This window comes from Ascaphus truei, chromosome 12 (assembly GCF_040206685.1).
Source record: "Ascaphus truei isolate aAscTru1 chromosome 12, aAscTru1.hap1, whole genome shotgun sequence".
Classification (NCBI taxonomy): Eukaryota; Metazoa; Chordata; class Amphibia; order Anura; family Ascaphidae; genus Ascaphus; species Ascaphus truei.
Genome location: NC_134494.1, coordinates 44551197 through 44565173, shown reverse-complemented (window position 1 = coordinate 44565173; position 13977 = coordinate 44551197).

Genomic DNA, 13977 nt, shown 5'->3' with positions numbered 1-13977 from the left:
GGGGGTGTGGAGGGGAGGTGAAGGCCGCTCACTCACCCATCCGGCAGGTCCCACGTGGATCTGAGGCGGGAGGCAGCGTGTTGTGGCCGCTTCCCCGCTGTGTTTCCCGGGCGCCGCCATCTTGGGCACTCGGCGCCGCGAGGCAGCCTGCCTGGCCACTGGCTGTTCCCCCGCCGGGGAGGGGTGAGTTGTAGCGCCGGGGAGGGGGGGGCATGTATATGTGTGGGGGGGGGGAGAGGTGGGAGATATAGAGGGGGGGTCTCGCACGGCCACTGACACTGGGGGGGGGGGGGCGCTGAAGGGCTAATAATAGTGTGTGTGTGTGTGTCCCGCTGACTGTAGCGGCGCCGGGGGAGGGGGGGGTCGGTGTGAAAGCGCGGGAGACACGGGGAGAGGAGGAGGTGCGCGCGGGTGCTGCTAACACTGTGAGCCCCGTGTGTGTGTGTGTCCCTGTGTGTGTGTGTGTGTGTGTCCGTGTGTGTGTGTGTCCGTCCGTGTGTGTGTGTGTCCGTGTGTCCGTGTGTCCGTGTGTGTGTGTGTCCCTGTGTGTGTGTCCCTGTGTGTGTGTGTGTGTGTCCCTGTGTGTCCTTTGGCCCGTCACTCCGCCTCAGGCCAATGAGAGGTGTGCGGGGGCGGGCCAAGGGACCAATGAGATTTCCCCTAGGGACACCGGACATCCAGGCAGGCAGGCAGGCAGGCAAACATACAGTGCTTTCACTAATATAGTATAAGATATATATATCTCACAAGAATGACCTAGGCGCAAAAGGAAAAAAGAGAAGAAAACATAGGGTAGTATGTAATAGCAATTGACAGCTTAAATGGTAAGATATGCACTCACAGAATAGTCATTTTTAAAGGGCCTTTTATCCACCCTGGGATCTGGATTGCCTGTCCTCCGTCTCACAGGTAGACCACCTCCCTCTGCAGGCTCAGCTTCAGACGTCACACAGAAAGAAGCTGAGCCTGCAGAGGGAGATGGTCTACCTGTGAGACGGAGGACAAGCAATTGGAATCCTGTAGCAGCTACGGTGGACCTATAAGGCAGCAGTTGGAATAGGGATAGTTAGATTGGAAGGGTTATACCTCCCGATATATGTGGTTTTATTGTATATATTGAGTTCAATATTGTCTGGGATTGCGCAGTGTGTTTTTTTTTTCTACATACATACTGTACATACATACATACACACATACATACATACATACACACATACATACATACATACTGTACATACATACATACATAATGTACATACATACATACATACTGTACATACACACATACACACATACATACACACATACATACATACATAATGTACATACATACATACATACATACTGTACATACATACATACATACATACACAGACGGTGTGGTATGGACAGTAAACACCTGATATTTCTATCATATGATAATCTTGTAGACAATGCTGTTGTATTCTGTTTCTTTGTATCTCCCTTCCCCTGTATCTTTACTTTACGTTTTACCTGTTGACTCATCGATAATTCACCGTCGTGTGAACAGCGTCACTGACCTGAAACTCCCGCAGTTTACACGGAAAAGTGTAATTGTTCAGCCTGAAATAAATTCATAATAAAAAAAGACTACGAATTGAGTGGTAAATATAGAATACAACAAGAACTATAAAGTGATCGTGATATTAAAACCCGCTGTAACAGGGCTGGATATATCAGTTTTGTTCATATTTTGGAAGAATTAATTAGTACAGAGCTAATGTCACCGTGGTTCCCCGAAGTCTGCACACAAGTACTGAATTAGTTTCATTCCAAGGAAGAGATTAACTTCTAGAATAAATATAGAATATTCTTCTAGTGGGTGTTCGACTGCTCCTAATTATGTAAATTAACATCTGTATTTCTAATTGACTGCGGTGTTTCCTAGGAGATTAACAGTTCCATACTGGTTGCCCGTTTTATCGTGTTGGGAGGGAATATGTGACAATAAACTGTTAAATAATGGGATCTCCCACGTGCTCAATCCCTAACTTCCAATACCGCGCCTGTGATGTTCTAACGCGTCGCTCTGAGCGGAGCGCGGACAATGTTTCATAGGAATGATCGATCTAAAAACAGTGACCGTCAGTTCAAGCTTTTAAATATCACTTCCTGGGGCAATCCCTCATAGCTCACAAACGTATGTTGTGAAAAACATGCGTCTTTTCCTAAAAACAAAATGTTATCGGTCTGATAAGAAAGTTTTTTTTACTTGTATCAAGTTATTTTTTAAAAACTAACATGTTGTCCATCTTATAATACCCCCTATAATATGTCCTCTTTTTGTATCTACCCTCTTTATCGGGGGGAGGAGGGCACCTTCCTGGTGAAAGGGGGGGGCAGGTTCTGCTTGATACACTGACGTCACGAGAGAGAGGAGCGTCATGAAGTGACGTCACACTAGGGTGTATGAGGACTTAACAGCCATACGGGGTCAAACAAGTGGGCCCCTACGGGGTAACACCCCCTCTTCTCGCCTGTTACTGGGTGACTTGGTAGATGTTGGGCCACGCCCACTTTCTGCCTAGTAATAGAATGTTACAGATGGGGTATATATGCTTGGAAGAATGTTCTGGGGCTCAGGTTCCTGGGAGTCGGGAGTGGAGGAGCCTCACTGTAGATCTGTATATAAGTTTAGGTGTATAAGTCAGAGAGTTATATTGGAGCTGTTATTGTTTTATAGTCAGGGACAGTACCCCACTAAGGTAGGGCCCATGAAAGACGACCCCTAGAAACACTGCATATAGGCACGAAGAATTCTACGTCTTATGGAGGTCCCGAAAATAGGCCATAGTAGGATTGGCCCATGCAGCCATTCTGTAGCTTAACCAGACCCAGCGTGCTCAGAAGTGGCAGTCAGAGCATGGAGCTGGGATAAGGATCCCCCGAGGGATGGATGTGAGTCGAGACCCGACTACAATGGGTCAGCATGGGCAGAACCACAAAAATGGACAGGTCCATGGTAATAGTCAGATACAAGCTACAGTGCCTCCCTAGGTATATGAGGATAGTGACTAGAAAAGATGGTACATACAATAAGAGTGCAGCATGTGAAGAGACCAAACAACGGGTGTTCAAATAAAGACTATACTGTACTATACAACTTCCTGGGGCCGTTCACTTTCCATCATTGCTTCGCCCGCACGAACCCAGCAGCCTGAAAGGTATGTGAGACTGCGCAAAGCCGTGTAAATAGACACAATGTAAACCCCCTGGAGCCGGGGAAGGAAGGTTACAGGAGTGTCGCACCTCCCAGGTAACAGGTGAACTCAGAAATTACCTGAAATATTTTAGGTAGCGTAATAATCAAGGATCTAACTGCCACATTTTTGTTATGAGTGTCTCAGAGACTTCAAAGCGGTATCACTGATACAAATCAGCGTTTGCAGTGTTATCCCAGCGCTGGGAGGTGACATCTCTGTGTTTGTTGTTTCGTTTGTTGAATGGAAGTGGCCAGGAGCTGGTTTCCATGAAATGTAGCCAGCGCTCGCATGGATACGATGCGCATGAATCAGATGGTCCTGGGGGATTAGAGGCTGAGGCTGCGGGATTAGAGGCTGAGGCTGCAGGATTAGAGGCTGAGACTGCGGGATTAGAGGCTGAGGCTGCAGGATTAGAGGCTGAGACTGCGGGATTAGAGGCTGAGGCTGCGGGATTAGAGGCTGAGACTGCGGGATTAGAGGCTGCGGGATTAGAGGCTGAGACTGCGGGATTAAAGGCTGAGGCTGCGGGATTAGAGGCTGCAGGATTAGAGGCTGAGGCTGCGGGATTAGAGGCTGAGGCTGCGGGATTAGAGGCTGAGACTGCGGGATTAGAGGCTGCAGGATTAGAGGCTGAGACTGGGATTATAGGCTGAGGCTGCGGGATTAGAGGCTGAGACTGCGGGATTAGAGGCTGAGACTGCGGGATTAGAGGCTGCGGGATTAGAGGCTGAGACTGAGGGATCAGACACACATTCCTGAATACACGTTCAGGGTGAAAATATCCACATTTCAAATACTACATAAAGAAATGGAGTCCGCACCTGCCTACAGAGGCCGGGCCAGAGCCGGATAGAAACGGCACAATTCCCTGTGGCACCAACAGGATTCTCAAAGACTAACTCCAAATCACTGACACACAGAGAAGGTCTGGTTAACAGGTCTGGTTAACAGGTCTGACAGAATAAAACATGTCCTGATGCTTCTTGGTGTATTCTGTCTAATACAGGATAACATTGTTTCGTTACATTTGGGGAGGTGAGTGTTACAATGTAATTCTGGTTCCCAAACACATGGGTGCAGACTCTGGCTCTCCTCTTATTAGGTAGATTGTAAGATCCCCGGGGCAGGGACTCCTCTTCCCAAATGTTACTTTTATGTCTGAAGCGCTTATTCCCATGATCTGTTATTTGTATAATTTGTTATTTATATGATTGTCACGTGTATTACTGCTGTGAAGCGCTATGTACATTAATGGCGCTACTTAAATAAAGACATACATACATAATCTGTGATCATACATAAACGAATTGTTGGAGCCTTGATGCTGATGTTAGTGGCTAATTGTAGTTTGTAGCTGCAGGTCCTAATCAGGGCGTGAAAGATAAAACCCACAGGGAGGTAAAAGACTTTTCAAACAAGTCTGGAGATCACTTATTAACACTGACTAACGAAGCCCATCCGCTTTGTTTTGTGCTTAGGCTGCGGCCAGGGTGAAGTGTGCGCTCACGCTCAGCGCGATCAGAGTGATAAGGCTGCGGCCAGGGTGAAGCGCTCACGCTCAGCGCGATCAGAGTGATAAGGCTGCGGCCAGGGTGAAGCGAAACGCTCCCGCTCAGCGCGATCAGAGTGATAAGGCTGCGGCCAGGGTTGAGTGTGCGCTCACGCTCAGCGCGATCAGAGTGATAAGGCTGCGGCCAGGGTGAAGCGAAGCGCTCACGCTCAGCGCAAATAGAGGGATAAGGCTGCGGCCAGGGTTGAGTGTGCGCTCACGCTCAGCGCGATCAGAGTGATAAGGCTGCGGCCAGGGTGAAGCGAAGCGCTCACGCTCAGCGCGATCAGAGTGATAAGGCTGCGGCCAGGGTGAAGCGAAGCGCTCACGCTCAGCGCGATCAGAGTGATAAGGCTGCGGCCAGGGTTGAGTGTGCGCTCACGCTCAGCGCGATCAGAGTGATAAGGCTGCGGCCAGGGTGAAGCGACGTGTGCGCTCACGCTCAGCGCGATCAGAGTGATAAGGCTGCGGCCAGGGTGAAGCGAAGCGCTCACGCTCGGCGCGATCAGAGTGATAAGGCTGCGGCCAGGGTGAAGCGATGTTTGCGCTCACGCTCGGCGCGATCAGAGTGATAAGGCTGCGGCCAGGGTGAAGCGAAGTGTGCGCTCACGCTCGGCGCGATTAGAGTGATAAGGCTGCGGCCAGGGTGAAGCGATGTGTGCGCTCACGCTCAGCGCGATCAGAGTGATAAGGCAGCGGCCAGGGTGAAGCGAAGTGTGCGCTCACGCTCGGCGCGATCAGAGTGATAACTCTGAATGCGCTCGTCCAGGGTGAGGGTGAGGGTGCGTGCGCATGCACGTGCGCTTGCTACTTGGCGAGACAGTCACATTTGATTTGGCTGCTCGCTGATGGGTCACGTGAGTGGTTCACCCAATAAGGGAGAACCAGCTGTGTGACATCATGGCCAAGCCCCACGCGCTCACAACTAGCTGGTCAGAAATCGCCCGGTCGAGCAGAGCGCATGACGTCACAACGCTCGAGCGCCAGCACGCCCGCTCCCAGCCTAGGGCTCCGGCCCCAGTCCCAACTGCTGCACGCACGCCTACCGGTGTGCGCACAGATTACAGCCGCAATCTGCGGTCTGTAGATGAGCTATGGGATGCGCAGTGTGCTGGGCCATGATGGGGGGCGCGGCCATGTCAGGGCATATCTGCCCTTCCATTGGCTGCCCGCTGAGCACGTGATCACATCGCAGCATGGGAAGACGACATTCTTGTCTTCCCTGCCAGCGTACGCATCACAGCGCTTTGTGCGCCCACACACACGGCCACTGGGCCCTGCCCCATAGTGGGCTGTGCTGTGGTGTGTGCCGCGGATGCCGCCTCTGGGGACCTAGCCTTAATGGTCTCCAAATTCTCCTGACTGCAAAACCAGAGAACAAGGAAACAACACCTGATTTATTAACGCTTTCAGGGATATTCCTTTAATAAATCTGGTGCGTTCAGTGTGATTTTTTTTAAATCAACTTTTTAACACGTGGGACGGTTTCCTCCTGAATAAAATGTAGACATTAAAGTCTCCCAAATGCAGAAATTGAGCACAGAAAAAAAAAACACCAGAGAAAAACATCTAATTCCTTCAAATTTGCACCAATTTGATTCCACTTTGCCACAGTTTGCCAGCCACAAGACTCCGACAAATGGCAGAACAGTTTCAGCAATCCATTTCATTTAACCAATTGTACCATTTTTCACCATTTGTACGGGACCCTCTATGTATTAGACATGGGGTGCACCCCCCTGTCTGTTCTCCCCTCCCCCCCCCTCCTCCTTACCTGCTGTCTGGCTTCGGAGGCGTCATATGATGTCACAACGTCGCCATGACAACGCATTGCCATTTGACGCCGCGTTCCCTTGGCGACGCGTCGCCTGAGAGCAGGTCAGAGAGGTTACAGAGGCCTCACGCCTCCCCCGGCATTTAATTTAAATTTATTTTATTTATTTATAAAATATTTTACCAGGAAGTAATACATTGAGAGTTACCTCTCGTTTTCAAGTATGTCCTGAGCACAGAGTAAAACAAAATAATACATGGTTACAAATACAGTTACATAAATGAGCAGGGTATACATTATATACAAGACATTGCATGCAGAGTAAAAGAAAATATATATTATGAGCGTATGAAACAGTTACAGACCAGATTAAAATGTGAGACAGCCTTAGATTTGAAAGAACTTAAGCTGGTGGTGGATATGAGAGTCTCTGGTAGGTTGTTCCAGTTTTGGGGTGCACGGAAGGAGAAGGAGGAACGTCCGGATGCTTTGTTGAGTATGCCTCGGTGAAGAGCACTGGGGGCCTCTATAACCGCCGCTGCCCCCCTATAAAATCCTGCGCCCCCACCGGGAGGCGCGCCCCCCCGTTTGCGCACCCCTGTGTAATTAGACCAATAGTCACGTCCTCAAATATTTCAATTGGAGCCTTATTTTTGATCGTCAACCTTTCCTCACCCCGGAGATTAACCCCTCAGCTCCCGGGGGCCCATGCGTGTGCTTTTCCTCCCGGTAACTGCATAACTCTACCCTCCTGTCAGAAAAGAAAGGTTATTTTTATGTTGGTAGTGATCCTTTTGTGCATCCATGCATTCCTAACCGCCCCAGAAGGAATGTCCCAGGGGCCCCGGATGATGGGAGGTTTAATGATGGGGCAGTCACTGCTCCCCCCTCATCACTCAGTTACTGGCAGCTGATGAGTGGAAGATTTAGTGCCTGTTACAGGGGGATTAGGGCTGCATTCTCCGCAGAGCATGTTCTGCTCCCGACTGCTCACAGCGCGTAACCCGGGACTTACTAACGCGGGTTCTAGAGGTTCTAGCTGCACGAACCCACGTTAAAATGTCATAGAGTTTTTAGAATCTTTATGTCTTTTGGTGATAACACTATTTGTCAGTATTCTAAAATGTAGGGGAATTGGTGCCTCTTGTTTTGTGCAGCGTTTGTAGAGTCATTCGAAGGCTTCGTCCATGGAAGGCAGACCGCGCGGACGCGTCCGTATGCTGAGCGAGCAGACTGCCCCGCGGGAGGGGGTGCGCCATGCATAAGAAATCAGTTGAAACGGATTTCTTGGCGCGACAGGCCAGTCACGTGAGTGGTTCGCCCAATGAGGGCGAACCAGCTCTGTGACGTCACTGGCACGCCCCTTGACACGCCCACGGACGGCGCACGTACCATGGCCAGGGAAAGCACCCGCACGGCTATGGGCGCAGCCTAAGGCCAGGTCCCCGCTGGCTACAGAAGCGCCCGCTGTGGCGGACGCTGCAGGAACAAGAACCGCACCAAAATGGCGCCGGGCCCGCTGCGAGGGGGGGGGGGCCGCCGCGCTGTGCAGACAGAAACTCCTGCTCTCAAGAGAATTCAGATCAGGAGTCGCTACGGAGCGCTAGACCACGCCCCCCGACGATTCAGCCAATGAGGGCGAACCTGCCGGGTGACGTCACAGCCGCGCCCCCGTCACGCCGCCCCTCCCCCGTCTTTCCCCCTGCAGCTCTCTGCAGACCGGGGGACTCGGCTTTACGCGCCGCCAGCCTCGCAGGCGCACGTGCAGCGCAGGAACAAATATTCCAGCACATTCAATACTCCCAATACTCTTCTTTCTTACGCTCAATACGATAAATACGCTCAATACTCTTCTTTCTTACTCTCAATACTCTCAATACGCTCAATACTCCCAATACTCTTCTTTCTTACGCTCAATACGCTCAATACGCTCAATACGCTCAATACTCTTCTTTCTTACGCTCAATACGCTCAATACTCCCAATACTCTTCTTTCTTACGCTCAATACGATAAATACGCTCAATACTCTTCTTTCTTATGCTCAATACGATAAATACGCTCAATACTCTTCTTTCTTACGCTCAATACGCTCAATACTCCCAATACTCTTCTTTCTTACGCTCAATATGCTCAACACTCTCAATATGCTCGATACTCTCAATACGCTCGATACTCTCAATACGCTCGATACTCTCAATACGCTCAATACTCTCAATACGCTCAATACTCTCAATACTCTCAATACGCTCAGATTTTATCACGGGTCGTTACAATGAGCAAGCTGCAGAGACAAGAGGCAATTATACTAAGTTGTTGGGGGGGGGCAGTTTTGGGGACCCTCTACATGGAATTAAACTGTTCTGTGTTTAACCTTTCGGCTGCTGGAAGCTCTGCAGCTCTGTATCTGTGGGAAAGATTGAAAAAAAAAATGACTGAAAGTTTTTATTGGTCATTTTTACAACTTTAACAGCTATGTAAACGTACGAAACAATACAACGGTAAATGGGGTATTGACCGAAATAACAATGGCGTGGAAATGAAAAGGGCGCATTCACTTGCAGTATAATAATGTTACGTTTATGTATCGTTTTTAGCAGATAATTGCATTAGTGTGGTATTTACCGGAAGAGTGAACTCTCTAAGGGCCGCACACCTCTACAGCAAGGGTTACAAATGAACCGATGTTTCATTACGGGGTAAGTTAAGATTCCTTAATGCCCTCACAAGAGGATTGAGTGCTGGTTAAGGCCTGGGACAGCTGCTTGTGTGATCCATGGTTGCCATACTCTGAAATTTCTGCACACGAATAGGTGTCGTTGACTAGATGTCATTTTCTCCAGTTGGCAAATGAACCAAATTTTGTTTCTGATTTTAGTTATGGAGGGAATGTCCTTCTGTATTCAGAGGGCTGCTATCTCTACCCTTGTCGCTATCGCCACATTTGAAATAGGTTTCTTTTCCGCTCTCGATAGTTCATTCTGGGGTCTACCGAGCAGGAACATCCATGGGTCTAAGGGGATATCTAAATGTAATATTCTCGGTAGATATTCTTTAATTCTACCCAAGAGATTTGCTGTCCTCGGGCATGACCATCACATGCGCAGGAAAGATGCCCTCTCCCCACAGCCTTTGGGGCACAGAGGTGAATAGCCCGGTACAAATTTGGACAGCTTTAAAGGCGTGAGATACCACCTCATTAAAACCTTATAGGCGTTTTCTTTGATCAAGTTACATATAGAGATTTTGGCTGTAGCTCAAAGATATCCTCCCAGTCCTCCCCATCTAATTCCTCATTGAGGTCCGTTTCCCATTGGGACATGTATTTAAGCTTCAATCCCATTTCTTCAGGGTTACCAATAAAGTACAGTAATCGTACAGTTGGGAGGTTAGTTTCTGTTGTTCCGACCTTCCCATGCATACGTTTTCAAATTGGGTAAGGGGAGTGACCGGGACGAATCTCGAGTTAAAAGCCCTTAGCTGCAGGAATCTAAAAAACTCCTTGTTAGAGATATCTTTGTCCCTATGACAAAATCACATTTTAGTGGATTGTTGTCTACATTTAAGCCCAGTACTGTCTCTATACTCACCCTACAACAATTAGCGGTGGCGTTGGGTTGGAGGCCTGGTAAAAAGTCTGGGTTGCCCCATAGCTGGGTCATTCTGGTGGTGAGACAAAATTTCAGTCTGGTTGTGTCCCAAATCTTTAAAGAATGTGGTATAGTCGGTAGAGATTCTCGAACATGTCTCGTACGCTGCGGGGGGGAGCCAGATGAATTTGTCAAGTGTCTCTGGGCTGATCAAAGAAGATTCCAGCTCCACTCACTTCCTCAGGCTGGGGTCAGAGTGCTAAGGGTCAGAGTGCTAAGTAACTAATTAAGCTGCTCTGTAATGCGCCTTGAAGCAGGAAAGCACTAGGCCTCCTGCCCTCGAGGGGAAGGTCAGTATTCGCCTGCTAATCCTGGGTCTCTTTTTATTCCAAATAAATGTAGTAATTTGTGACTGAAGGTCTTCGATATCTTTAGTTTTAATGGAAGAGTATGAAACAAGTATAGTAATCGTGGGAGAAGGTTCATTTTTATGGACTGAATTCGCCCAATCCATGATATTTGGAACTCTGTCCATGTTATTAAATCCTCTTGTAGCTTTTTAATGCGTTTGGGATCGTTTGCTTGCTAAAGTGTGTTATAGCACCTAAATATTGGATAGCCTGTGATTGCCATTTAAAGTCAACATTTATGGCTAGCAATTTTACCACCTTCTTCTCTAGATTTATGTTCAGTGCTTCTGATTTATTGTTATTCATTTTAAACCCTGATATTTTTATTGTTATTCATTTTAAACCCTGATATCTTTTGAAAATGTATCAGAACACTAAAGAAGGGGAGAGAGAGAGAGACTGAGAGACTGCAAAGAGTGCTATTTTTTATGAGTAATCTCCCACTTGGATACCTATAATTTCAGGATTTTTCCTGATGGTCGAGTCCAGTGGTTCTATACACAGGGCAAAAATCAAAGGGGATAACGGGCAGCCCTGCCTAGTACCACTTTTTATAGCAAATTTGTCCGAGGGAGAGCCTTGGCAGATAACCTTCACCCTAGGGTCATCATAGGGGGAAAATATTGCCCTCAGAAAACAACCACTAAAGCCGAAGGCCTCGAGAGTGCGTCCACTCGGTCAAACACCGCCACTGCAGCCAGACCTAGTAGCATTGACGGAGTCTTGTTTTTGGTCGCCACTGCCACTAGATCTGTAGTCCGTCTAGTGTTGTCGGCGGCTTGTCTGCCCGATACAAAACAGACCTGATCTGGATTTATTAAAGATGGGAGGATAGGGTTTAGTCTGTTCCCCAGTAATTTTGAGAATATTTTTCTGTCCACATTTATTAGGGCAATAGGCCTATAACTAGCACAGCATGTGGGGTCCTTTCCTTCTTTATGAATTAGTGAGATAGAAGCCTCCAACATATTTGGAGGAAATGATTTGCTTGCTAGTATTGCGCTGTGCATGCTTAGTGGATGGGGAGCTTGAATGCCTACACATTTTTAAAATAGATGTTGGAAAACTCGTTCGAGCCTTGTGCTTTAGAGTTTTTATGGTTTTTAATGACATGTAATAGTTCTTCATGTGAAATGTTTTGACCCAGGGCCTGCTTATCTGCACTACTTAGTTTTGGCAGTTGTGCAGAGTCCAGAAAGGCTACTAAGTTATTTTCCGTTTCGGAACTTCTAGTTACCTTTTTCCCATCACAAAGATTAGTATAGAATTCTTGGAATTCTTTCGCTATGTTTACAGCGTTGGAGGTTAGGGCTCCGTTTTTTTGCCTAATAGAGTGAGTATTAAATGAGGGGCGTTTGATTCTTAATTCAGTGGCCAGCATTGAGTCCGTCTTATTTGCTTTTTCAAAAAATGTATGCTTAGTCCGGTTTAATGATTCCCCAGCCATTGATGTGAGGTTTAGTTCTGCCCTTGTCTCATTAAGTCTTGTGAGAGTTACATCTGACCTTGACTTCTGATGTTCCTTTGATAGGATCTAGTCTCTCTCTCTTCCTCCTTGCCACCAACCCTATCAAGTGACCTCTAATCGTTGCTTCGTGAGCTTCCCACAGATCTGGTGTTGATGAGATTGGTCCTACATTAGTTTTAAAGAAAATTCCAACTTGTCTGCCACCTTTGTTAGAATCTCTAGGACCTTGATTAGTGACTCGTTTAATCTCTAGTTGTCCCCCCTCCTAGGTTGGTTTAATTGCGTGCATTTTATTTCTATTGGGACATGATCTGACCTTGTTGTCGTGAATTTTGGTGTTGTTGACCTTATTTAGGAGGCCTGCCGACACAAAAATGTAGTCAATCCATGAGTAGGATTGGTGCGGAATCGAGTAGAAAGTAAACCCTTTGCCGTGGGGTTCTGTTTTCTCGGCATTCATCAACTAGATTTAACGCTCTCAGACCTCCTATGAGCGCCTTGTTGTCTAAATTTCTGCGATTGGGCGTGTTTGGTGCTTTTGTATTTAATCTGTCTATTTTAGAGTTTAACATTTAATTTCGGTCTCCTCCCATGATTACGTAACCCTAGGAGATGCTAGCCAAGGTACTAAAACGGTGCTAAGGAATTTGTCACTTCCCTCATTTGGGGCATAGATGTTTGCTATTGTTACTTCCTGCCGCATAAAAATCCTACCAGTATCAGGAATCTGCTGTCTTTATCTGATCTAATTAGTCCTGGTATAAAGGGAATGTGCTTGTTGAAAAACAAAATGGCTAATCCCTTGTTTTGTAACCTGGGCAGAGGAGGGATAGTGTTGTTCATAGTGTTTATCAAAGTATTTTGGGATGACAGATTTTTTTTTTAATGAGTTTCCTGCACCAAGATTATTTTTTTATATTCTGAGAACGTGAGACGTCTCCTGTTAGGGCCGTTCAGGCCTTTAACGTTGTGTGATATTATTTTTACAGACGTGTGACCTGCATACATGAGCAGATGCCATAACATAGTTATACTGTAGGCAAGAAGCAGCACATTCCGGCAATACCTACTGAACCGTGGGGTTCCCTCCCTCGGTGGGACAGAAATATGGGGATTAAGGTTAGGGGAGTGGGTGGGGGGTGGGGGGAAAGAACATCAGTGGGTTTGTCGGACCCTGAGCTCAACTGCCCTTGGGAAAAAAATAAGCTCATAAGAAAACCAGGTTGGGAACCAAGGGACTTTGGTAGAAGAGCTTTGTTCAGCATCTCCACTTTTTGGAGACACATATTCGGCTTCCAGGACAAATGACTCAGCAAAAAGCCGGGACCTCCCAGGACCTTCATATTGGAAAAACATCACCTATTTGTTCTATAAAAAAAAACTTTTAACGATTATACATAGATAACGGCTTTAACCTGTAACTTTGGTTCTAAAAATTGTTAATGTTCTGGTTTTGTAAAAAAATGTAATTTTGTTTGGTTTTGGATTTGTACCAAATGATGGAAAAAACTCAAAATAAGACGGAAAATGCTCCAATAGCAGAATGGAGCATGACAAATGCTCAAAATAAGGATAAAATCATTAAAAAAAGGAAACTAAAATAATAAAAGTGAAACAAGTTAAATAATTAAAAACGATATGTCCAGAAGCACCTAGCGATGGGCACTTGGGTGTGACTTTTAATGAGGGGTTTCGGAACGTGAGCTTCTGATTTCACACCCGGCCTTGCTCATGCCTAATATTATATTATTTGTATTTGTAAGGGGCTGGCATATTTTGCAGTGAAGTCTAATTATGAACGAAGAGTTCGTTACCTGCTCCAAGGAACTTCCAATCTTAATGTAGCGCACTTTCCCCCACCCCCTGGGAGACGCGTGGCTACGGTGTGTGTGGTGCAATACCTGTGGCTCACAGGAGGCCTGATCCTCCGCTGCAGGGAGCCTGGGGTGTAACTGGTACGGTGT